Consider the following 26,889-nt stretch of genomic DNA (forward strand, 5'->3'; position numbering starts at 1 on the left):
AAGGAGAGGAAAAGAGAGGAGAAAGGAGAGTAGAAAAAGTGGGGATAAAAGAGAGGAGAAAGGACAGGAAAAAATACAGTGTCTATTTGCGCGTTTAACAGCGCGTCTACAGACGTGGCTACTTGTTTCCAGCACAGAGTAGACGCGTCTATAGACGCATTTTTAGACGTGCTCTGAGATGCGTCTATAGACGTGCTCTGACAGACATACATTCTAAAAAGATGAAAAGGACATGCGCCCGACGCGCCCGACACAAAAACACAATTGTTGTACCAAAAACATTCGTTTCAAAGAGAGCAAAGGACGAATCAAATGAGAGCAACTTTCAAAGAAGATCAACCCTAAAGAGACTTACCTTGGATAGAGGTATGGAAGCTTCTTGTCCTTCTTCAAAGCTGCTTCTCTTTCTTCTCTTCCTTGTTCACCCTCTTCTCTTGTGTGCTTGGAGATAATTGTGTAAGCCTGTAGATAAGTGTGGGTGCTTGAAGATAAGTGTGGATGCTAGGCTATGGATCTGTTAATAGCAAAGCAAGCCCATTAAAAGTATGTGAAGAAAAGTAAGCGCGCTAAAAGTAGGTTTGAAAATGAAAATCGCGTCTAGAGGAGCGTCTAATGTCGCATCTACTATCGCGTCTAAAACCGCGTGTAATTGCGCATTTACAGAAGTTTAGACGCGCCTATAGACGCGTACCACACAGAACAGACGCGGTTTCAGACTCGCAAATAGACGCGCCACAGAGTTTTAAGATTAAATATTTGATACAAGAGTAATTTTTTTGGGTTGTTTATTTGTAGGATGTCTTCATCTTCAACAAGTAGCTCTAGTGAGGATGAATCCCTCCGTATCCACCATCGCGAAATGTGGTTGCAGCAAAAAATCAATGGTATGTGTGATCGATGTGAGATCCCTATCCCCACCGCGCAACGGATTCGGGGTGCTGGCAGCGGAAGTAGCACATCTTGCGTAGGGCAGGGTCCCACACTTGGGGCCTCACCCACGGATATCTGGACAGGTGACTAATTCCTCGATTCTTCCAAACCGAACTTGGAAAAACTTCTCTTGCCCGGAAAGCACGGGCGATTCCACCAGGATAGCTTTTCCCTAACGTAGTTAAAAGCCTTACTTAACTGAACTGATCTGACCGAACTCGTAAGTTCCATAGTCAGATTCAAGGGACAGATTGCACTTGGATCATAGAGACCAACACTTTTTTCCTCATCGAGAGGCACAGCCGTTGATCCTTTTTCCATAGAACAATTTTTGTCCGGGATTTACTTCATCTATCGAACTAAACAGAAATTGAGTCCCGATTTATGGATCCATTAGTCCAGCCTAACCCCATCCAGTCCCATGGGTTAGTAGCCAACCATCCAACCACTGTAGTGAAGGGATCCAATTAGGAATTTGGTTAGGTTTTGTCCTCGGTACCAAGGTAAAGAGTTCCCTGTCCCCCTAGCCAGAAGTTCATGCAAACATAAAACTAGTCACACCACTTACGCACCCAATATGAAATTGCCTTTTTCTCAGCATCAACTAACTTTGAAATAATCCTTTAATGAAACCATTATGTCACTGATGACAATCCTCAAAATCTCTGGTTGAATCCATATTTCCAATCATTCAATCATCGGTGTACTTATGGCATCATTGGCAGCTAGAACGCTCACCGCCTGTTCACTCAGGGTCCTTTTCAATAGTTCTTAGCTCATAGTACCCGACAATATTTTCACATATAAAAATCAAGATGGAATCCTCGTTGAAGATCACCAAGATCAATCAATAGATCCATATAAGAGAGCCATGGACTCATCCGTTGAGGACCAGCAAGGTCAATCAACCAAATCCATGCCCGGTTTCAGAAAACAACTCTTACTCCTTGTTCCAATATCTTCCACGACGCACGTGTGGGTATCTTCGGCGACCCAGAGCCCGAGCACTGTATGGTCAGCACCCTCTAGGATCCTTCGCAGGTCACCTAGCGCTTCACTCATAGGCCGCTTCCTTGGTCCCTCATCCACCGTACCGGAAGCTCACCATTTAGATCAAACCGAGGCTGGTCAAGACCTCGGCCGACTTGCTACGCGAGACGTCCTCCATTGACTCTCCGTCAGCAGTTGCAACTTTAACAGTTAGGTCTCCACGACCTTAATTACAAGATGGTCAAAATTCTTCCCCAGCATTCTTGACATAAAACAATCATTTACAAATAGGTCATAAAAACAGTTTCTATAGTGAACTCCCATCTTTCCACATTATCCCTCCACAGTTCACATTACTTATTCTACATTCCATTCATATGTGTACTCATTCTCATCCATTCATATGTGTACTCATTCTCATCCATTCACTCATATCGACGACACATTATTTCACATACACATTCACATTCATTATTCTACATACACATCCTCATTCACATTCATATACATCCACATCCACATTCCATATCTCCATTCACACATCCACATTCACATTCACATACATCCACATTCACATTCCATATCTACATCCATATCCCCATTCACACATCCACATTCACATTCACATTCACATCCAGACATCCATATCCACATTCCACATCCTTATTCACATTTATATACATCTACATCCACATGCATACATACATCTACATCCACATGCATACATCCATTTTCACATCCTCATTCATACATCCACATCCACATATATACATCTACATCCGTATCTACATCCATACATCCACATCCACATCCACATTCACATCCATACATCCACATCTACATGCATACATCCATTTTCACATCCTCATTCATACATCCACATCCACATACATACATCCACATCCGTATCTACATCCATACATCCACATCCACATCCACATCCACATTCACATTCATACATACACATCCACATCCATACATCCACTCTACATCACGTCCATTCTCGCCCTATCATAACCCATATACATCTTTTCCCATCAGATACACTTCTTACCTCATCCCATACACATCTTATCACATCCTAACTCATCTTAGCACATCCTATCACATCTCATACACATCTTATCACATCCTATCACATCTCATACACCTCTTATCACATCCTATCACTTCCCATATGCATCTTATCACATCCTATCACTTCTCATACGCATCTTATCACATCCTTATATCTATTTATAGAATACAAGAGAATTCTTATATTTGATAGAAGATTTCTTCACGCATCTATTTATGCATAAATTCCATTTTACGGAGAATAACACTTTCGAAATAAAAATCAATCTTTTATGCATAAATTCACTTTAAATGAGAATGACACTTTTGAATTAAAAATCAATCTTTTATGCATCTTCCTATGCATAAATTCATTTCAAATGAGAATGACACTTTTGGATTAAAATAAATTCTTTATGCATCTTTCCATGCATAAATCCAATTTAGTAGGAATTACACTTTTAGAATAAAAAAAATTCTCTTATGCATCTAATTTATGCATAAAATCCATTTTGATGAAAATCACACTTTTAGTATAAAAAAATATCTTTTATGCACCCATTTATGCATAAAAATCAAATATGATAAAAGTAATACTTTTATAATAAAAAATAATCTTTTATGCATACCTCTATGCATGAAATTCAAATATGATAAAAGTAACACTTTTACATTAAAATAATAATCTTTTATGCATACCTCTATGCATGAAAATAAAATATGATAAAAGTAACACTTTTATATGAAAATAATAATCTTTTATGCATACCTCTATGCATGAAAATCAAATATGATAAAAGTAACTCTTTTATATTAAATTAATAATCTTTTATGCATACCTCTATGCATGAAAATCAAATGTGGTAAAAGTAACTCTTTTATATTAAAATAATAATTTTTTATGCATACCTCTATGCATGAAAATCAAATGTGATAAAAGTAACTCTTTTATATTAAAATAATAATCTTTTATGCATACCTCTATGCATGAAAATCAAATGTGATAAAAGTAACACTTTTATAATAAAATAATAATCTTTTATGCATACCTCTATGCATGAAAATCAAATATGATAAAAGTAACTCTTTTATATTAAAATAATAATCTTTTATGCATACCTCTATGCATGAAAATCAAATGTGATAAAAGTAACTCTTTTATATTAAAATAATAATCTTTTATGCATACCTCTATGCATGAAAATCAAGTGTGATAAAAGTAACTCTTTTATATTAAAATAATAATCTTTTATGCATACCTCTATGCATGAAAATCAAATATGATAAAAGTAATATTTTAACAATAAAATAATAATCTTTTATGCATACCTCTATGCATGAAAATCAATTATGTTAAAAGTAACACTTTTATAATAAAATAATAATCTTTTATGCATACCTTTATTCATGAAAATCAATTATGATAAAAATAACACTTTTATAATAAAATAATAATCTTTTATGCATACCTCTATGCATGAAAATCAAATATGATAAAAATAATACTTTTACAATAAAATAATAATCTTTTATGCATACCTTTATGCATGAAAATCAATTATGATAAAAATAACACTTTTACAATAAAATAATAATCTTTTATGCATACCTCTGTGCATGAAAATCAAATATGATAAAAAATAATAATCTTTTATGCATACTTTTATGCATGAAAATCAATTATGTTAAAAGTAACACTTTTATAATAAAGTAATAATCTTTTATGCATACCTTTATGCATAAAAATCTATTTTGATGAAAGTAACACTTTCATAATAAAAGAAAATTATTCCTTTATGCATAAGAATAATAATCAATATGCATCTTCTATGCATGAAAATGACACTTTTAGAGTATAGAATTGATAGGAATTACTCTTTTAGCATAATAAAAGATAATTCTTATTTTCAAAAATTTTGCCATAACCTCCTTTGTATGGGTGACCATTTTTCAAAATTTTCAACTTAATTTTATCTTAAAAATTAACTCTAATTGATTTAGAGTAATCTATACTAATCAAAATTCACTTATAAAAGAGAAAACATTCTAAAAAGTTTAATTCCTATAATTTTCACTTAACTAGGATAAAGAAGGGTTGATTCTAAGAAGAGAGAGGGGAAAAGCCTTTCGATCAAGGCATATTATCCATTTATCACTTCAAACAATCATAAACATTTGAAAAACATAAAATCAATAAAGAAAAATACAAGAATCTCTACTTACATAATTTCTTGGAGCTTTCCTTTGGCTTGATGGTTTGAGGGTTCAACTCTTGTTTGTAACAAGAGTGGCCACCAATCTTTGGAAGAGGGAAATGTCAAAAACTAGTGAATTATTAATGAATTCACAGTTCTAGGCTTGGGAGGAGTAGAGTAACAGTGCATAAACACTATTGAGTTTTCAACAAAGGGGAGGGCTTCTATTTATAGGAAAAATTGAGCTCCTAACCAAATAAACTGATTCTAGAATTTTCTAACTCAATTTAGTCACTTTTTGACCATTTTTAGGTCATTTAAGCTAACTTTTTGGAACTAGACTTGAATTAGGAGAGAGGAGAGATGAAATATCTCAATTTTTGAAGATTTAAAAGTCAATTGCACATGTGAAGTAGGCGCCTCATTCATGAGGGGGTCCCCATGCAAAGGTGTCAAAAATGCATCATTACTTCTAAATATCTCCCCTTTTTAACTATTAGTCTTGTCCTTAGTCAACTCTTCATCTTATGTGAGTATTTACTCATTTTTGGGGGGATTTTCTTTATTTCTTCCATTTATCTCCTCCACACATTTGGATGAATCTTATTGGTCCATAGGAACCTTAATTTAAAATTTCGAAAAAATCTTCACCCCTAGGATAATGCCTCTTGAACCGATTATACTTAATTTCTAATGCACCTTCTGAAAATCTTTTTGAACTTCTGTTTCAGGGGAACTTATTTTAATAATATGAGAAATTTTTCTATCTAAAAATATTCAAAATCTGAATATTCTCTCTCTAGAATATTTTCTCTCTCTATGTCAAAACAGGTAGAGACAAGATCTTTTATATTTCTGAAGAGGGGATTGATTACAGGGGGAAGATGCTAGATATCTTGAGAGGCTGGGGAGGAATCTTACAATCGATGTCGAGGAAACATGTATCGTGCATGCAGGATTACACTCAATCACATCTCAAAGTATGGAGAATGGGATGCGACCGTAAACATGGTAAGTGTTAAAGAGTTAAGGTTGATTGAGATACCTATGGGTGTTCATATGTTTGAGTTATGATACCATTTTAATCTGATACAGGATGCAGTGCCACACCCGTATATGTTACCCTATGCTCGTCTCGTGAGAGGAGGCAAACCGTCGGCGATATGAGGTGGGATCTTCAGGAGGGATCGTTAACGGATGCATGGACTGATGGTGATAGTAAGCCTCCACCATTACCTCATGAAGCCGTGGAGGAGGAGGTGTTTGATGATATGGTGCGAGATTTATATGTCCATCAATCTGAAGGGACGGATGATAGCATGGAGCAGGACGATCTTTTTACCGCAGCATCGACTCAACTGTTTGAGGGGTGCACATTCTCTGTTCTACGTGCCTCCCTTGAGTTACTAAACTTGCAAACCATCTATGGATGGAGCAATGCAAGTTTGAATGCATTACTCAAGTAAGCTTTAAAGTCTATTTTGCAAACATGGTGAATTATGCTAGTGGGTCAATTACTCGAATGCTTTTCCTCATTTATGGTCTTCACGTGCAGGCTATTATGTAAAATGCTTCCAAGGGAGAATAAATTACCTACCTCAAGAGATATGGCAAGGCAACATGTGACCTCTCTTGGAGGATTAGATTACAAGCGCATCCATGCATGCGTCAATGATTGCGTTTTGTTTTGTAGACTACATAAGGATACAAGAGAGTGTCCTACTTGTGGAGAGGCAAGATATAGAGCAGATCTCAAAACTTTGGACATGCCTCGTAAGGTTCTGCAACATTTTCCCATAATCCCTCGTATCCAACATATGTTCAAGTGCAAATCCATTATAGAGCTCATGTCATGGCATTCCTCCCATCGATCAACCGATGGCAAGTGGAGAACTCCTGCAGACACTCTTGCGTGGAAGCATATTGAAGACACATGGCCAAGCTTCAAGGAAGAACCTAGGAGCTTGAGACTTGGATTGGGTATGGACGGTGTGAACCCATTTGGTCTCAAAAGCACCTCTTACAGTGTATGGCCAGTGATATTGGTGAATTATAATCTTCCACCCTCTATGGCGATTAAGAAAGGACATGTTATGTTATCCCTTCTAATTCCACTATTAAGGATGCAAGTGAAATTGAGATCATCAATCAATGTTCTGTCAATTACTTTACTCTGTCCGAGGCACAATAGAGGTCATCCTCAAGTCCTCTTCATTGCTCCATAGTCGTGGCAAAGAGCTGTCCACCTAACCAAGAAATTCTGAAATATACACAAGAGACTCTTGTATCAACCAACCCTCGGCCATGCTTCCTTCGGGCCTTGCACTTTGCCTCACAAAGTCTTTTAAGGTCTTCATGAAGCACTCTAGGAAGAACATCCAATGTGCATGCACAGTGTCACACAAAGCAATTTCGTCCACTAAATGCTCAATGAGATGTAGTCACTTGTGAGAATGGTTCGCGGAAAAGTCTCCTCTACCAAACAAACCACCTCCATTGCCACAACACGCGCATCATCCAACGTGGTTGGATCAATTGCTTTGGAACTAACATATCTGAAAAATAAATGAATAGTACGTTATACCTTATGCACGTTCATTTTGCAAGGTATAATGAAGGGTGATCTGACATGGGTTTTACATACCTCACAAGCTCGCCCATCTTATAAATACATTTTTTCAAACTCTTATTTGCACAATGGTCGATGCTAGTAGGTAGTATGAACTGCGCACATAAGAGCACATGTATGGGGGAGGTATGGCATTACAAAATTTAATTTCAACGTACAAGAATTGGAAAACACTTACTTGGAGCATCTTGTGCCAATCGTGGGACTTCAACCCATATAGTTGCTCAACGCCTCTTTTCTTAGTGGTTGTAAAGGCTCCCTTCAATGATCTCATGCATCTAGTGGGAGTACGCAAAGTAGTGATGGCCTACTTTACCTGCTTCTCCTCTTTCTTTGATATAATCCATAGTGCAGGCGGAAGACGAACATGCCCACCCTCCTCTCATGGCCAAGCTTGACGCATACGTCGTGCGACCCGCAAGTCCTCCCGTACGCTAACATTATCTCGTTTACCAATAACATGTTCCCAAATACCAGATCCCACATTCTTGAAGATGTGCATGGGATCAAGAAGATGGTTGATTTTAAGATGGGTCCAATATGGTAGCCAAAAAAAATGGAGTACCTACACAAGGGATTGCTTTATGTGGTCTTTAATCCAATTAGAGACTACACAAAACAAGATTGAAAAACATTACTATACCTGTTCATGCCATCTGGAGGAAGAATATTTGTAGACTCCCAAATACCCTTCCAATCTTTTGCACGAAGTGTTTGTGGAGGAATATTACTCTTACTAGCAACATATTTAGGATGATCTGACGGGAGAAATCGATGATGATTATCGAATATGGTCTTACACAAACCGTCAACATACTCATGTACTAATGAAGGGCCACAAACAGGACATGCATGTTTACCTGATGTTTTCAAACTTGTTAAAATATAAATAAAAGTTAGAATAATAAAGTCAATAGTTATAATTAATATAGCCAATAGTATTAGAGTAGGGAGGTAATTAGAATTCTTACCAGAACAATCGCTGTATCCTGGAAAGTCATGCATTGTCCACATTAACACTGCTTTTAAGTCAAAGTGTCAAGAGGAGGGAGGCCTACTAATGTCCGCCACGCGTAGGGCACCATGTTAGGGTGTGGTACTGCATCCTGCTTCAATTAGAGTATATATATTACAACTCCATTAATTTAATTTGGATACCATGAGTCATTTGAATACTATCAATTTACATCTACTCACCTCTAAACCTGTTTGATTCCATTCTCCATACATGGAGATGTGATTCAAGGTAATTCGATGCACTCGTACAATGCATCCTTGACATCGATTACACATACACTTGATCCTTTGTCCCAACCACACATCGTGATCACGACGACACATTGTCTCATCCTCACCAAAACTGCTTGAGGAGGTTGATGACATCCCATGTACAAAAGATTAAACACAAAATCATAATCAGTTTTTAATGAAAGTATAAAAATCGCGTGTATAAACGCAGCTACATCCTGAAAATTGCGTGTATCAACGCGGCTACATCCTAAAAATCGCATGTATCAACGCGGCTAGATCCTGAAAATCGCGTGTATAAACGTGGCTACATCCTAAAAATCGCGTGTATAAACATGGCTACATCCTAAAAATCGCGTGTATAAACGTGTGGCTGATTTATTATAAACGCAAAAATACACGCGCTTCTACACGTGACGACCCGTCCATACCTAAAAATAACCCGCCTTCTCCAAATAAACATTTTCAAACTAAAGATTTGCTCTCCTTCGTCTCGCCGCCTCTTCCAACAAAGCACTAAACCTAAGTGCAAGAAGCATACAAGGAGCACACACGGGTGAAGGAAACCAGCCAAAAAGAAGACTCACTTTTTCAGAGGTGAGTCAGTTTGTCCTTTGTCCTGTCTCTTTCCTTCCATTTGTTTATGCTATTGTCTCTTTCCTTTATGCGTTTGTCTCCGTCCTTCTCCTTCTCTGGTTGCCATCTGGTGCTTCCCCAGAATTCTTGACATAAAACAGTCATTTACAAACAGGTCACAAATACAGTTTCTATATTGAACTCTCGTCTTTTCACATTATTCCACATCAATCCATATTACTTAATCCAATTCCAAATCATATGTGTATCCATTCTTGACTAGATACATCATTTTCCATCCCATCACATCAGATTCATTCACTTCACATAACATCCTTTCCTATCTTTCTTAATTTACATTACGTCTCATCACATCCATTTCTCATTATATCTCTTTCGTTCAGATCTTATATTATTTATTCACATTCTGATTCACATGACATCTCATCTCATCCATTCGCTCATATCGACTTCATATCCATTCACATTCATATTTGCATTCATTATTTCATACACACATCCACATTCGTACATCCACATCCATACATTCATTTTCACATCCACATCCATACATTCATTTTCACATCCACATTCATACATCCACATCCACATTCACATTCATACATCCACATCGACATCTACATTCATACATCCACATTCACATTCACATCCATACATCCATACCCACATTCCACATTCATACATCCACATCCACATCCACATTCACATTCATACATCCACATCCACATTCACATTCACATCCATACATCCATACCCACATTCCACATTCATACATCCATATCCACATTCCACATTCATACATCCACATCCACATTCACATTCACATCCATACATCCATATCTACATATCCATACATCCATACATCCACATCCATACATCCATTTTCACATCCACATTCATACATCCACATCCACATTCACATTCATACATTCACATCCACATCTACATTCATACATCCACATTCACATTCACATCCATACATCCATACCCACATTCCACATTCATACATCCATATCCACATTCCACATTCATACATCCACATCCACATTCACATTCACATCCATACATCCATACCCACATTCCACATTCATACATCCATATCCACATTCCACATTCATACATCCACATCCACATCCACATTCACATCCATACATCCATATCTACATTCCACATCTTCATTCACATTCACATACATCCACATCCACATTCCATATCTACATCCATATCCCCATTCACACATCCACATTCACATTCACATACATCCACATTCACATTCACATTCACATCCATATCCACATTCCACATGTTCATTCACATTCACATACATCCACATCCACATTCCATATCTACATCATTTATTTCACATACATATAACTACATCCATTCTTTCACATACATACATCTCCATCTATTCCTCATTTATTTTCATCTATTTGATTCGTTTCACATCCTTATATCTATTTATAGAATACAAGAGAATTCTTACTTTTGATATAAGATTTCTTTATGCATCTATTTATGCATAAATTCCATTTTAAGGAGACTAACACTTTCGGAAAACTTCTCTTGCCCGGAAAGCATGGGCGATTCCACGAGGATAACTTTTCCCTAACGTAGTCAAAAGCCTTACTTAACTGAACTGATTTGACCGAGCTCGTAAGTTCCATAGTTAGATCAAGGGATAGATTGCACTTGGATCATAGAGACCAACGCTTTTTTCCTCATCGAGAGGCACAGTCGTTGATCCTTTTTCCATAGAACAATTTTTGTCCGGGATTTACTTTATCTATCGAAATAAAGAGAAATTGAGTCTCGATTTATGGATCCATCAGTCCAGCCTAACCCCATCTAGTCCCATGGGTTAGGCAACCCCATCTAGTCCCATGGGTTAGGCAACCGCCCAACCACTATAGTGATGGGATCCAATTTAGAATTTGGTTAGGTTTTGTCCCGGGTACCAGGGAAAAGAGTTCCCAGGCCCCCTAGCCGGATGTTCATGCAAACATAAACTAGTCACACCACTTACACACCCAATATGAAATTACCTTTTTCTTAGCATCAACTATTTTTAAAACAATCCTTTAATGAAACAATTGTGTCACTGATCACAATCCTCAAAATCTCTAGTTGAGTCCTTATTTCCAATCATTCCTTCATTAGAGTATCTATGGCATCATTGGCAACCAGAACGCTCACCACCTGTCCACTCCGGGGCCTTTTCAATTGTTCATAGACCATAGTACCTGATAATATAATCACTTATAAAAATCAAGATGGCATCTCCCTTGAAGATCAGCAAGATCAACCAACAGATCCATATAAAAAGAGCCATGGACTCATCCGTTGAGGACCAGCAAGATCAATCAACCAGATCCATGCCCGGTTTCAGAAAACAACTCTTACTCCTTGTTCCAATATCTTCCACGACGCACATGTGGGTATCTTCGACGACCCAGAGCCCGAGCACCGTATGGTCAGCACCCTCTAGGATCCTTCGCAGGTCACCTAGCGCTTCACTCATAGGCTCTTCTTTGGTCCCTCATCCACCATACCGGAAGCTCACCATTTAAATCGAACTGAGGTTGGTCAGGACCTCGGCCGACCTTGCTACGTGAGACGTCCTCCATTGAAGTAGTTGCAACTTGATCAGTTAGGTCTCCCCATGACCTTAATCATAAGATGGTCAAAATGCCCGGTTTCAGAAAACAACTCTTACTCCTTGTTCCAATATCTTCCAGGACGCACGTGTGGGTATCTCCGGCGACCCAGAGCCCAAGAACCGTATGGTCAGCACCCTCTAGGATCCTTCTCGCAGGCCACCTAGCGCTTCACTCATAGGCCGCTTCTTTGGTCCCTCATCCACCGTACCAGAAGCTCACCATTTAAATCGAACCGAGGTTGGTCAAGACCTCGGCCGACCTTGCTACATGAGACATCCTCCATTGACTCTCCGTCAGCAGTTGCAACTTGATCAGTTAGGTCTCCACGACCTTAATCATAAGATGGTCAAAATGCTTCCCCAGAATTCTTGACATAAAACAGTCATTTACAAATAGGTCACAAATATAGTTTCTATATTGAACTCTCGTCTTTCCACATCAATCCATATTACTTAATCCAATTCCAAATCATATGTGTATCCATTCTCGACTAGATACATCATTTTCCATCCCTTCACATCAGATTCATTCACTTCACATAACATCCATTCCTATCTTTCTTAATTTACATTACGTCTCCTCACATCCATTTCTCATTATATCTCATTCGTTCAGATCTTATATTATTTATTCACATTCTGATTCACATGACATCTCATCTCATCTATTCGCTCATATATCGACTTCATATCCATTCATATTTATATTTACATTCATTATTCCATACACACATCCACATTCGTACATCCACATCCATACATCCATTTTCACATCCACATTCATACATCCACATCCACATTCACATTCATACATCCACATCGACATCTACATTCATACATCCACATTCACATTCACATCCATACATCCATACCCACATTCCACATTCATACATCCATATCCACATGCCACATTCATACATCCACATCCACATTCACATTCACATCCATACATCCATACCCACATTCCACATTCATACATCCATATCCACATTCCACATTCATATATCCACATCCACATTCACATTCACATCCATACATCCATATCTACATTCCACATCCTCATTCACATTCACATACATCCACATATCTACATCCATATCCCCATTCACACATCCACATTCACATTCACATACATCCACATTCACATTCACATTCACATCCATACATCCATATCCACATTCCACATGCTCATCCACATTCACATACATCCACATCCACATTTCATATCTACATTTCTTTCACATACATATAACTACATCCATTCTTTCACATACATATATCTCCATCTATTCCTCGTTTATTTTCATCTATTTGATTCGTTTCACATCCTCATATCTATTTATAGAATACAAGAGAATTCTTACTTTTGATATAAGATTTCTTTATGCATCTATTTATGCATAAATTCCATTTTAAGGAGACTAACACTTTTGAAATAAAAATCAATCTTTTATGCATCTTCCTATGCATAAAATCAAAATTGATGAGAATAACTCTTTTGGGTTAAAATAAATTCTTTATGCATCTTTCCATGCATAAATCCAATTTATTAGGAAATACACTTTTAGAATAAAAGAATTTCTCTTATGCATCTAATTTAAGCATAAAATCATTTATGATGAAAATCACACTTTTAATATAAAAATAACACTTTTACGATAAAATAATAATCTTTTATGCATACCTCTATGCATGAAAATCAAATATGATAAAAGTAACACTTTTACAATAAAATAATAATCTTTTATGCATACCTCTATGCATGAAAATCAAATATGATAAAAGTAACACTTTTATAATAAAATAATAATCTTTTATGCATACCTCTATGCATGAAAATCAAATATGATAAAAGTAATACTTTTATAATAATACTAATTTTCTTTTATAAAAATAATCAAATTGCATCTTCTATGCATGAAAATGATACTTTAGAATATAGAAACCATAAGGATTACTCTTTTAGAATAATAAAAGATGAAATTTATTTCACTAGTTTCCAAAAATTTCGCCATAACCTCCTTTGTATGGCTGACCATTTTGCAAATTTTAAGTCTCTAAAATTAATTAAAATTGCACCAAGAGTATTTAAATTTTTCTAAAGTAAACATTTTTCTACTTATTTAAGATAAACATTATAAAAACTTGACTTTAATCATTAACCATTCACCTAGGATAGAGAATGGTTGGATTTACTAGAGAAGAGAGGGGAATACCTTTTTGTAATGAGGCATAACATTATTTGCAATTTTAGAGAAGACATAAAGCATAAAAACCATTTAAAACCATAAAAACCATAAAATAAGTGTAAAAAGAGAAGAATCACCAGCTTACTATTGACTTTGAGTGCTTTTCTTTGGCTTGATGGTTTGAGGGTTCAACTCTTGTTTGAGACAAGTGGCCACCAATCTTTTGGAAGAGGGAAGGTCAAAAACTAATGCATTATGAGTAAAATTCATTGTTTTGGGCACTTGGGAGAGGTAGGGTAACAGTGCAAAAACACTATTAAGTTTCAACAAAGGGGAGGGCTTCTATTTATAGGAAAAAGTGAACCTCTAACCAAGAAAACTTATTCTAGAATTTTCCAGATCAGCTTGGTCAATTTTTAACCATTTTTAGGTCAGTTTTGCTCACTTTTTGGATCTAGTTGAAACAGGAGAGAGGAGAGAGAAAAATATCTCATTATTTGGGAGTTTAAAACCCATTCAAGCATGTGAATAGGCACCCTCTTCATGAGGGGAATTCCCCCATGCAGAGGTGTCAAAAATGTATCATTACTTCTAAATATCTCCCTTTTTTAACTATTAATCTTATCCTTAGTCAACTCTTCATCTTATGTGAGTCTTTACTCATTTTTGGGTGATTTTTCTTTTATTTCTTCATTTATCTCCTCCCTACATTTAGATGAATCTTACTGGTCCATAGGAATCTTAATTTAAAATTTTGAAAAAATCTTCATCCCCAAGGATAATGCCTCTTGAACAGATTATAATTAATTTCTAATGCACCTTCTGAACATCTTTTTGAACTTCTGTTTTAGGGGAACTTATTTTAATAAGATGAGGTATTTTTCTATCCAAAAATATTCAAAATATGAATATTCTCTTTCAGAACATTTTCTCTCTCTAGGCCAAAACTGGTAGAAACAAGATCTTTTATATTTCTGAAGAGGGATTTGATTACATGGGAAGATACTGGACATCCTTAGAGGCTGGGGGAGGAATCTTACATTCTACCCCACTTAAAAAACGCGAGATGTCCTCATCTCGCAGGTGGAGTATGATCTCTTTCATCTTCTTCTTCTTCTTCAATCACTTCCAGCGTTACCGCCTTGCAAGTGGACGGCCGATTTGGAAACAACTCTCTTTGACTTCCCCTATTTTGAGTTGGAGGTCTTGCATTACTTTGGGTTGAAACTGCAGGTTGGATAGAGGGTCTACCTCTGGGATTTCCCCGATTTTGGCGTTTCTTCCATTCTGGAACTTCCCATATCCTGGGTTTGACCCTGATATCTCTTAGGCGGAGAAAGGTTGGAATCACCTTCTGGGAATAAAAACCTTTTGAAAGGTGATGGTGCTAGCTTTGGCGGGACTTTGACATCAAAGGCTTTGGTGAAATCCTTCGCCATTCTTACTGCTTCGGCCATTGAGATAGGTTTTGCATTCTTGACTAAAGTATCCAATGGCTCGTTCATTCCTCGAATGAACCTGGCCATCAGCTACTCTTCATCCAATTGAGGGGAATATTTAAGGAGAAGGGCAAAAGCCTGATGGTACTCTTCAATTGTCTGGCTTTCCTGCTTTAGTTCCAAGAACTCATTCATCTTAATTTCAAGAAAGCCTGGGGGACAAAACCTCTTTCTGAGGTAAGCCTTGAGATCGGTCCAGGTTTGGGTATTTCGGTCGAGACGGTTTGTCTCCCAGTGGTTTCTCCACGCCACTCTAGCTGTCTCCACTATCTTCAACCTTGCAAGAGACATTTTTCTCTTCTCATTGTACCTGGTGACATCGAAGTATTCTTCCATTGATTCGATCCACTTCTCCACAGCCTCGCCCAAGTTTTTCCCTTCACCCTTGAAAGGTCCAGGCTGTGAACTATGAAGAGTTTTACGAACATCCAGGTCGAGCTCTTCTTCATCGAGTTGGGGGTTAACATTTCTACCACGACGATCTCGATCCATGTTCCTATCAATACGAAAATTCTTGTTAAGTTTCTTTATTTATTATTCAACCCGATTTTTGATTCAATTAATTCTGGGGTTCTTTAAATAGGTCAGCTCTCCACAGAATCAAGGGATAAGGATACTCATATAGAACGCATTATCAAAATAACAATTCATTCAGAATATCTCATTCATATCTTTAACACAATATTGGTCCATTAGACTGAATTTTTCCATCTGAACAGTCCTCCATGGGGATTTCTTTTTTTCAGATTTTTAATTTATAACTTCATCCAGTGATCAAAAGTTAACAGAAGCAATCTGCCATCACAATCCACTAATCTCATAGTGATTGGATGAAGTCATTAACGTCATTCTAGAAACGAACATTATCATAGGGACTCGTCCCATTCATCCTCATTGCAGTTTCGCTCAGCTTATTACATTTCAACCAAATTTCAAGGATCATCATTTTTCAATCAGAATCCAAATCAACTCATCAGTTCTCAACCAGAATTTAAAAATCATATCAACCTCATTCGAATTCATCATCTGGATAGCATTAATGCTTATAATTTCAAGTCTTAGATTTACTCGTATATACTGCCAGTAAAGAGCTACAGTTATATCCTCGGTATATACGGGTAGTCATGGTTCTTGGAACTATAAGGTAAATACCATCATGTCTAGGCCTCAAGCAAGTCAGGGATTCCATACAATTACGGTACTTCCATCTGAAGACCGAATTACCAAATTACGAATTTCAGTTTGAATATCAAGTTGTATGAATTTTTTTCACACAAGTACAACCTTTTAGTGCTTCTTGATAAATTTTTGACATATTTGGCTTCTCGGTTGATCCTCATTAGCCAAATAGCTCTGATACCAGCTGTAGGATCCCTGTCCCCACCGCGCAACGATTCGGGGTGCTAGCAGAGCGGAAGTAGCACATCTTGCGTGGGACAGGGTCCCACACTCGGGGCCTCGCCCATGGATATCCGGGCAGGTGACTAATTCCTTGATTCTTCCAAACCGAACTCGGAAAACTTCTCTTGCCCGGAAAGCACGGGCGATTCCACCAGGATAACTTTTCCTTAACGTAGTCAAAAGCCTTACTTAACTGAACTTATCTGACCGAGCTCGTAAGTTCCATAGTTAGATCAAGGGAAAGATTGCACTTGGATCATAGAGACCAACACTTTTTTCCTCATCGAGAGGCACAGCCATCGATCCTTTTCCCATAGAATAATTTTTGTCCGGGATTTACTTCATCTATCGAACTAAACAGAACTTGAGCCTCGATTTATGGATCCATCAGTCCAGCCTAACCCCCATCCAGTCTCATAGGTTAGCCAACCGCCCAACCACTGTAGTGATGGGATCCAATTTAGAATTTGGTTAGGTTTTCTCCTGGGTACCAGGGAAAAGAGTTCCCAGGCTCCCTAGCCGGATGTTCATGCAAACATAAACTAGTCACACCACTTACACACCCAATGTGAAATTGCCTTTTTCTCAGCATCAGCTATCTTTAAAACAATCCTTTAATGAAACCATTGTGTCACTGATCACAATCCTCAAAATCTCTAGTTGAGTCCTTACCTCCAATCATTCCTTCATTAGAGTATCTATGGCATCATTGGCAACCAGAACGCTCACCACCTGTCCACTGAGGGGCCTTTTCAATAGTTCTTAGGCCATAGTACCCGATAATATAATCACTTATAAAAATCAAGATGGAGTCTCCGTTGAAGATCAGCAAGATCAACCAACAGATCCATATAAAAAGAGCCATGGACTCATTCGTTGAGGACCAGCAAGGTCAATCAACCAGATCCATGCCCGGTTTCAGAAAACAACTCTTACTCCTTGTTCCAATATCTTCCACGACGCACGTGTGGGTATCTTCGGCGACCCAGAGCCCGAGCACCGTATGGTCAGCACCCTCTAGGATCCTTCGTAGGTCACCTAGCGCTTCACTCATAGGTGCTTCTTTGGTCCCTCATCCACCGTACCGGAAGCTCACCATTTAAATCGAACCGAGGTTGGTCAGGACCTCGGCCGACCTTGCTACGTGAGATGTCCTCCATTGACTGTCTGTCAGTAGTTGCAACTTGATCAGTTAGGTCTCCCCATGACCTTAATCATAAGATGGTTAAAATGCTTCCCCAGCATTCTTGACATAAAACAGTCAGTTACAAACAGGTTACAAATATAGTTTCTATATTGAACTCTCGTCTTTCCAAATTATTCCACATTAATCCATATTACTTAATCCAATTCCAAATCATATGTGTATCCATTCTTGACCAGATACATCATTTTCCATCCCATCACATCAGATTCATTCACTTCACATAACATCCATTCCTATCTTTCTTAATTTACATTACGTCTCATCACATCCATTTCTCATTATATCTCATTCGTTCAGATCTTATATTATTCATTCACATTCTGATTCACATGACATCTCGTCTCATCCATTCGCTCATATCGACTTCATATCCATTCACATTCATATTTGCATTCATTATTCCATACACACATCCACATTCGTACATCCACATTCACATCCACATCCATACATCCATTTTCATATCCACATTCATACATCCACATCAACATTCACATTTATACACCCACATCCACATCTACATTCATACATCCACATCCACATCTACATTCATACATCCACATTCACGTTCACATCCATACATCCATACCCACATTCCACATTCATACATCCATATCCACATTCCACATTCACATCCATACATCCATACCCACATTCCACATTCATACATCCATATCCACATTCCACATTCATACATCCACATCCACATTCACATTCACATCCATACATTCATATCTACATTCCACGTCCTCATTCACATTCACAGACATCCACATCCACATTCCATATCTACATCCATATCCCCATTCACACATCCACATTCACATTCACATACATCCACATTCACATTCACATTCACATCCATACATCCATATCCACATTTCACATTCTCATTCACATTCACATACATCCACATCCACATTCCATATCTACATCATTTCTTTCACATACATATAACTACATCCATTCTTTCACATACATACATCTCCATCTATTCCTCGTTTATTTTCATCTATTTGATTCGTTTCACATCCTCATATCTATTTATAGAATACAAGAGAATTTTTTCTTTTGATATAAGATTTCTTTACGCATCTATTTATGCATAAATTCCATTTTAAAAATCAATCTTTTATGCATCTTCCTATGCATAAAATCAAAATTGATGAGAATAACTCTTTTGGGTAAAAATAAATTCTTTATGCATCTTTCCATGTATAAATCCAATTTATTAGGAATTACACTTTTAGAATAGAAGAATTTCTCTTATGCATCTAATTTAAGCATAAAATCATTTATGATGAAAATCACACTTTTAATATAAAAATATCTTTTATGCACCCATTTATACATAAAAATCAAATATGATAAAAGTAACACTTTTACAATAAAATAATAATCTTTTATGCATACCTCTATGCATGAAAATCAAATATGATAAAAGTACCCTTTTACAATAAAATAATAATCTTTTATGCATACCTCTATGCATGAAAATCAAATATGATAAAAGTAACACTTTTATAATAAAATAATAATCTTTTATGCATACCTCTATGCATGAAAATCAAATATGATAAAAGTAAGACTTTTATAATAATACTAATTTTCTTTTATACAAATAATCAAAATGCATCTTCTATGCATGAGAATGATACTTTAGAATATAGAAACCATAAGGATTACTCTTTTAGAATAATAAAAGATGAAATTTATTTCACTAGTTTCCAAAAATTTCACCATAACCTCCTTTGTATGGCTGACCATTTTTGAAATTTTAAGTCTCTAAAATTAATTAAAAGTGCACCAAGAGTATTGAAATTATTCTAAAGTAAACATTTTTATACTTATTTAAGATAAACATTATAAAAACTTGACTTTAATCATTAACCATTCACCTAGGATAGAGAATGGTTGGATTTACTAGAGAAGAGAGGGGAATGCCTTTTTGTAATGAGGCATAACATTATTTGCAATTTTAGAGAAGACATAAAGCATAAAAACCATTTAAAACCATAAAAACCATAGAATAAGTGTAAAAAGAGAAGAATCACCAACTTACTAATGACTTTGAGAGATTTACTTTAGCTTGATGGTTTGAGGGTTCAACTCTTGTTTGAGACAAGAGTGGCCACCAATCTTTTGGAGGAGGGAAGGTCAAAAACTAATGAATTATGAGTAAAATTCATTGTTTTGGGCACTTGGGAGAGGCAGGGTAGTAGTGCAAAAACACTATTAAGTTTCAACAAAGGGGAGGGCTTTTATTTATAGGAAAAAGTGAGCCTCTAACCAAGCAAACTAATTCTAGAATTTTTCAGATCAGTTTGGTCAATTTTTGACCATTTTTAGGTCAGTTTTGCTCACTTTTTGGATCTAGTTGAAACAGGAGAGAGGAGAGAGAAAAATATCTCATTATTTGGGGTTTAAAACTCATTCAAGTATGTGAAATAGGTGCCCTCTTCATGAGGAAAATTCCCCTATGCAGAGGTGTCAAAAATGTATCATTACTTCTAAATATCTCCCTTTTTTAACTATTAACCTTGTCCTTAGTCAACTCCATCTTATGTGAGTATTTACTCATTTTTGGGAGATTTTTCTTTTATTTCTTCATTTATCTCCTCCCTATATTTGGATGAATCTTATTGGTCCATAGGAATCTTAATTTAAAATTTCAAAAAAATCTTCACCCCAGGATAATGCCTCTTGAACAGATTATACTTAATTTCTAATGCACCTTCTAAAAATCTTTTTGAACTTATGTTTTAGGGGAACTTATTTTAATAAGATGAGGTATTTTTCTATCCAAAAATATTTAAAATCTGAATATTCTCTTTCTAGAACATTTTTTCTCTCTAGGCCAAAACTGGTAGAAACAAGATCTTTTATATTTCTGAAGAGGGATTTGATTACAGGGGAAGAAGATACTGGACATCCTGAGAGACTGGGGTAGGAATCTTACAAGATTAGTGAATGTGTCCAAGGTTTGGGCATTTAGGGGTTGCAAGGGGTTGGTACCTAGTATTTCTAAAGGTTTAGGACTTGTGGTAGGTCTAGGCAAGGGACGAAATCCCAGAGGGATTGATGTGACAGGGGGTGCAACACCTGGAAGTCTTGGATCATGTAATTACAGATCATCGAGGGACGATTACAGATCACTTGGGAATTACGTCAAGTTTCCACGTGTGCCTTGAAAGGATAAAAAGAAAAAATGAGTGTTGGAACCCCGAGAAAGGGGAAAGGTATAAAGTCAATATGGTGGACGAGAGCTAAGAGTCCCCACCTCAACCATACACACTGCTAGAACTCTTTGAAGCTAGGAAAATCTATCTAGTCAGTGAGCCTAAAGTCTGTGGCCAGGGGAGTCGTGAAATTTCATTTGAGGGACCCCCTCACCTTCACAAAATATGCATGTGATGGCCTTCTCAGAGTGTAGAAAACTAGCACTCAAGGATAAGCCCACAAAATAATTATTCTAGAAGATTGGTTGTCACCATTATTTGATTTACCTCCACAGGGGATTGACTTTGTTAGATGCTACCAAGCCATATGCTCACTCACAGGTGAGTGTTGAGATATCGAGCTCGTCTAGTGAGGCGGTGGCCACTGATGACCCGCCTGGGGGATAGGCCCCACACTTACACCACTGGCATGGTTGGTGAGATCATGGGAGATATGCGGCCAGTGGGATGACAGGCTGTGTGACAGCCATTCTAGAGACTGGCATAGTTATAGCGCCAGCTCATTTAGTCGGGTTAACACTATAGAGAACCCGTGTATGTATTGGTTGAGTACCTTTCATATTAGGTGTACTCTTATTCTTGTATATGGTGTGTTGAGTGTTGAGTAGAGAAGAAGAAGACTTCAGCCTCTCACCTTGTGTGTTCTCTATTAGGGTTTTGTGAGTGTGTGTGTGTGCTTGCAAGAGCTCAAGCTCTCTTCCCCCCTGCATCTTTTCATGGTATCAGAGCCTGGTTTGTGCTAAGGGCTGAGTTGCAAGCAAGAGAACCACAGGAAGCGGTACGAGGGCAAGAGCTTCAACTACTCTTCCTTATTGTGTTGGTGACTACACCCTTGTCGGGAGCTCTACGGGAGGCACCGGCAAATGGTCTCTGATTGAGGAGCTTTCTTCGCGGGAGTAAAGCTATAGGGCAACTATACAGTCCTATCGGACTAAAATTTTCGGGCCGAAAACGCGTTTCGGGCACGTCTGGACCTCCGTTTTTCAGAAAGCAGGCGATTTCGAGCACTGCGGGTAAGTCATCGATTCTCTGCAGAACTCTGTTTTAAGAACTGTAGGAAGACAGATTGACTGTGCAGACACTGTGGGTGCTGCAAAGAGGTCTATAGTTGCCATTGGGTGTATGTATGCACATTGAAGTCACTGGTTGTGACATTTGAGAGTACTACAGTACCGCTGTGCAGAAAATACAGCAGTTTGTGCAGAAAAACCAGAGTGCAGTTTTTGGTAAAATTGTGTGTTTAGCAAGATGTCTAATGATGGCATAACACAGATTGTGGCTGAGAAGCTGGATAAGAATAACTTCCATGCTTGGAGGTTCAGGTTAACGAATTTCCTGATGGGAAAAGGCTATTGGGACTACATAGAAGGTGAGCATGAAGAGGCACCGGCGGAGATACCGGATATAAATCCGACTGCTGCAGATGTGAAAGAGTTTAAAGACTGGAACCAAGGAGCCAGGAAAGTAATGTATTGGCTTTCCATTAGTATACAGGACACCATGATTGGGCACATTCAGGATGCCAAGTCCCCCAAGGAGGCGTGGGACACCTTGGTAAAGCTTTATGAAACAAATACCAAGGCACGTAAGATACAGTTGAAGAATGAACTTCATACTGTGGAGAAAAAGAGCATGTCTATGAATGACTGCGTTGAAGATAAAGGGTATTGTGGAATCCCTTGCATCTATTGGTGTGTTAGTAGATGATGATGACAAGGTGGAAGTCTGTCTACGTGGTCTCAGGCCACAATACAAGGTGTTTAAGACGTCTATTCAGACTCGGGAAAACATTCCCAACTTTACAGATTTGGTGTCTATGCTGATTATCGAAGATAAGAACTTGGGTGAAGACCAACAGTCTTCACAAAGCAAAAATAGTTCAGAGCAACAGGCCTTCTACACGAGTTCAGGAAGAGGACGAGGTAGAGGAGGCCGTGGACGCGGTCAAGGAGGTGGCCGAACAGGTAATCAGAATTATGGCTAGCAGCAGGCAGCAACAACAACAGTCCCAGAATCATCAACAACAACAACACGCAGGTGGAAGAGGAAAATTCAGAGACAGGGGGAGTCAAAGAGGCCGTGGAAATTGGCAAAGGCAATATAATGATGCACGTGAATGCTATTATTGTGGTAAGCCTAGACATGTGCAGTCAGAATGTTATAAGAAGCAGGCTGACATGCAAAATGGAAAAGTGCAGCAAAACAACTATGCATCCTCAAGCAGAAATAATGAGGATAATGAAAGGTTGTTTGTTATGCAACATGTTGTGAATGCCATGTCTGAAAATGTTGATGCAGCACAAAAAGATAATGTATGGTATGTGGATTCAGGCGCTTCGAAGCACATGACGAGTCATGGAGAGTGGTTCAAGGAGATGAAAAACCCGGAAAGACCAGGTTTTGTGGAAATAGGGGATGACACTGCTCATCCAATTGCCCACGTTGGAGATGTGCCATTGTCTATGCAGGATGGCAAAGTGAAGTACCTTGCAGATGTACTTCATGTACCGAACATAACAAAGAATCTGGTTTCAGTTGGCCAGATGATTGAGCAGGGTTTGCTGGTTCGGTTTAACCCTGATGGATGTTATGTTGAAGATTTTAAAGACAAGTGCAGGCTGGTTGCAAAAGGCAACAGAGTGGGCAGAATGTTTACGTTGGATGTAGACATGCCTGAGATGAGTGCTGCGATATTTGCAAATGGTTCAGGAATTGTTGCAGACACAAACATATGGCATAAAAGAATTGGACATGTGAATGTGCAGAGATTGAAGTCTATGCAAACAAAAGGAATTGTGACAGGGCTGCCAAAATTTAAAGTGGAAGGTATGCATAAAATCTGTGAAGCATGCCAATTTGGGAAGCAAACAAAACATGTGTTTCCACGTAACAGATATGTGAGCAGAAATGCACTAGATGTTGTGCATTCAGATGTATGGGGTCCTACGAAGACCATATCTATGGGAGGCTGTAGGTATTATGTGACTTTCATTGATGACCACACAAGGAGAGTGTGGGTATATTTCATGAAGGAGAAGAGTGAGGTGTTCACTCACTTTCAGAATTGCAGAGTTTTGGTTGAAAAGCAAACAGGGAAATATGTAAAGTGCCTAAGGTCAGATGGAGGGGGAGAGTACTTCTCCAATGAGTTCTCTGAATATTTGAAGAAGAATGGTATTTGGAGACAGTATACATGCAGATACACTCCGCAGCAAAATGGAGTTGCTGAGTAGAAAAATAGGCAAATTGCTGAGATTGCGCGAGCATTGATGGAAGAGAAGAATATGCCACATTGCTATTGGGCTGAGGCTGTTTCTACAGCAGTATACATCATGAACAGGACTCCAACTGCAGCCATACATGATGTAACTCCGGAGGAGAGGTTTACTGGCAGAAAACCAGATTTATCTCATCTGAAAGTCTTTGGATGCATTGCATATGTGCATGTGCCAGATGAGCTGAGAACTAAGCTGGATCCAAAAGCTGAAAAATGTGTGTTTATTAGATATTCCCTTGAGCAAAAGGGATACAAGTGTTATAACCCTACTACACGTGAGTTGAGGGTAAGCAGGGATGTTGTCTTTGATGAGATGAGCAGCTGGTATGCTGCTGAAAAAGAAGCTGTTGGGGCTGATGTGAGTGGAAGTGTGGTTGCACAGAATGCAGGTCAGCAATCATAGTCTTTGAGTGGACCAGGAGAGTCCTCATCTACTGGGTCTGTTGATAGACCAGGAGAGTCCTCATCTACTGGGTCTGTTGTTGATAGACCATGGAGTGGCAGGCTGCGTCATAATACTAGTCCTGCAAATGTGATTACTACATCACGTAAAGGAAAAGAGAAAGTGGTTGAGCCCCTTAGTATGCCTAACATTTCTGCAGGGCATTCTCATGTTGATGGAGAGTCTAGTGGCTCAGATATGAGCCTTGATGAGGAGCTTGGGATCCCAGCTATGAGAACACCTGGTGTAAAGAAGGCTATGGAAGCCATGAATGAAAAGCTACGAAGATCAGGGAGAGTGAAGAACCCTGTGCAGAGATTTACCTATGATGGTTATGTGGCACATCACTATGCATATATGGAAAAGGTGGTGTAGGTTGTTGAGCCCACATGCATTGATGAGGCTGTTGGAAATGTGTGTTGGGAGAAAGCTATGGATGAGGAGATGGATGCACTATATGGAAATGAAACTTGGGATTTAGTGCAATTGCCTGAAGGCAAGAAAACCATTGGATGCAAGTGGGTGTACAAAGTTAAACATAACAGTGATGGAAGCATAAACAAGTACAAGGCTGGATTGGTAGCCAAAGGATATGCGCAGACATATGGGATTGATTATGAGGAAACTTTCAGCCCAGTTGCCAAGATGGCAACGGTGAGAGTTGTGATAGCAGTGGCTGCATCAAAGCAATGGTCTTTACATCAGATGGATGTAAAGAATGCATTCTTGCATGGGGATTTGCAAGACGAGGTGTATATGTTGCAGCCACCTGGATATGAGGATGTGGGTCACCCCGAGCATGTTTGCAGGTTGAAGAAAGCCTTGTATGGCTTTAAGCAAGCACCAAGAGCATGGTCTGACAAGATTTCTAAATATCTTGTCACTATTGGCTTTCATGTAGCCAATGCAGATTTCTCATTGTATGTGAGACATGGTGATAGAGGAGTTGTGCTTGTTGTCATCTATGTAGATGACTTGATCATTACAGGGGACCATGATGCAGAGATCTTTGATGTAAAGATCTTGCTAAGACAGAAGTTTGAGATGAAGGATCTGGGGGAGCTCAGATATTTCTTGGGCATTGAGGTGATTAGGTCACCACATGGTATTGGATTACTGCAGAGACAGTATGGCTTGGACATGTTCTCCAAGTATGGTATGACAGGCTGTAAGCTTATTTCTGTGCCATTGGATCAGAATGGCAAGTTGAGTGCAGATTCAGGAGAGATCTTGGAGGATCCTACTATGTACAGGAGCATAGTAGGAAGTTTTATCTACATGACGATCACCAGACCAGATTTGAGCTATGCTGTTGGGTTGGTGAGTCAGTT

This window comes from Cibotium barometz, chromosome 47 (assembly GCF_041138505.1).
Source record: "Cibotium barometz isolate CiBa-2024 chromosome 47, ASM4113850v1, whole genome shotgun sequence".
In the NCBI taxonomy this organism is placed as follows: Eukaryota; Viridiplantae; Streptophyta; class Polypodiopsida; order Cyatheales; family Cibotiaceae; genus Cibotium; species Cibotium barometz.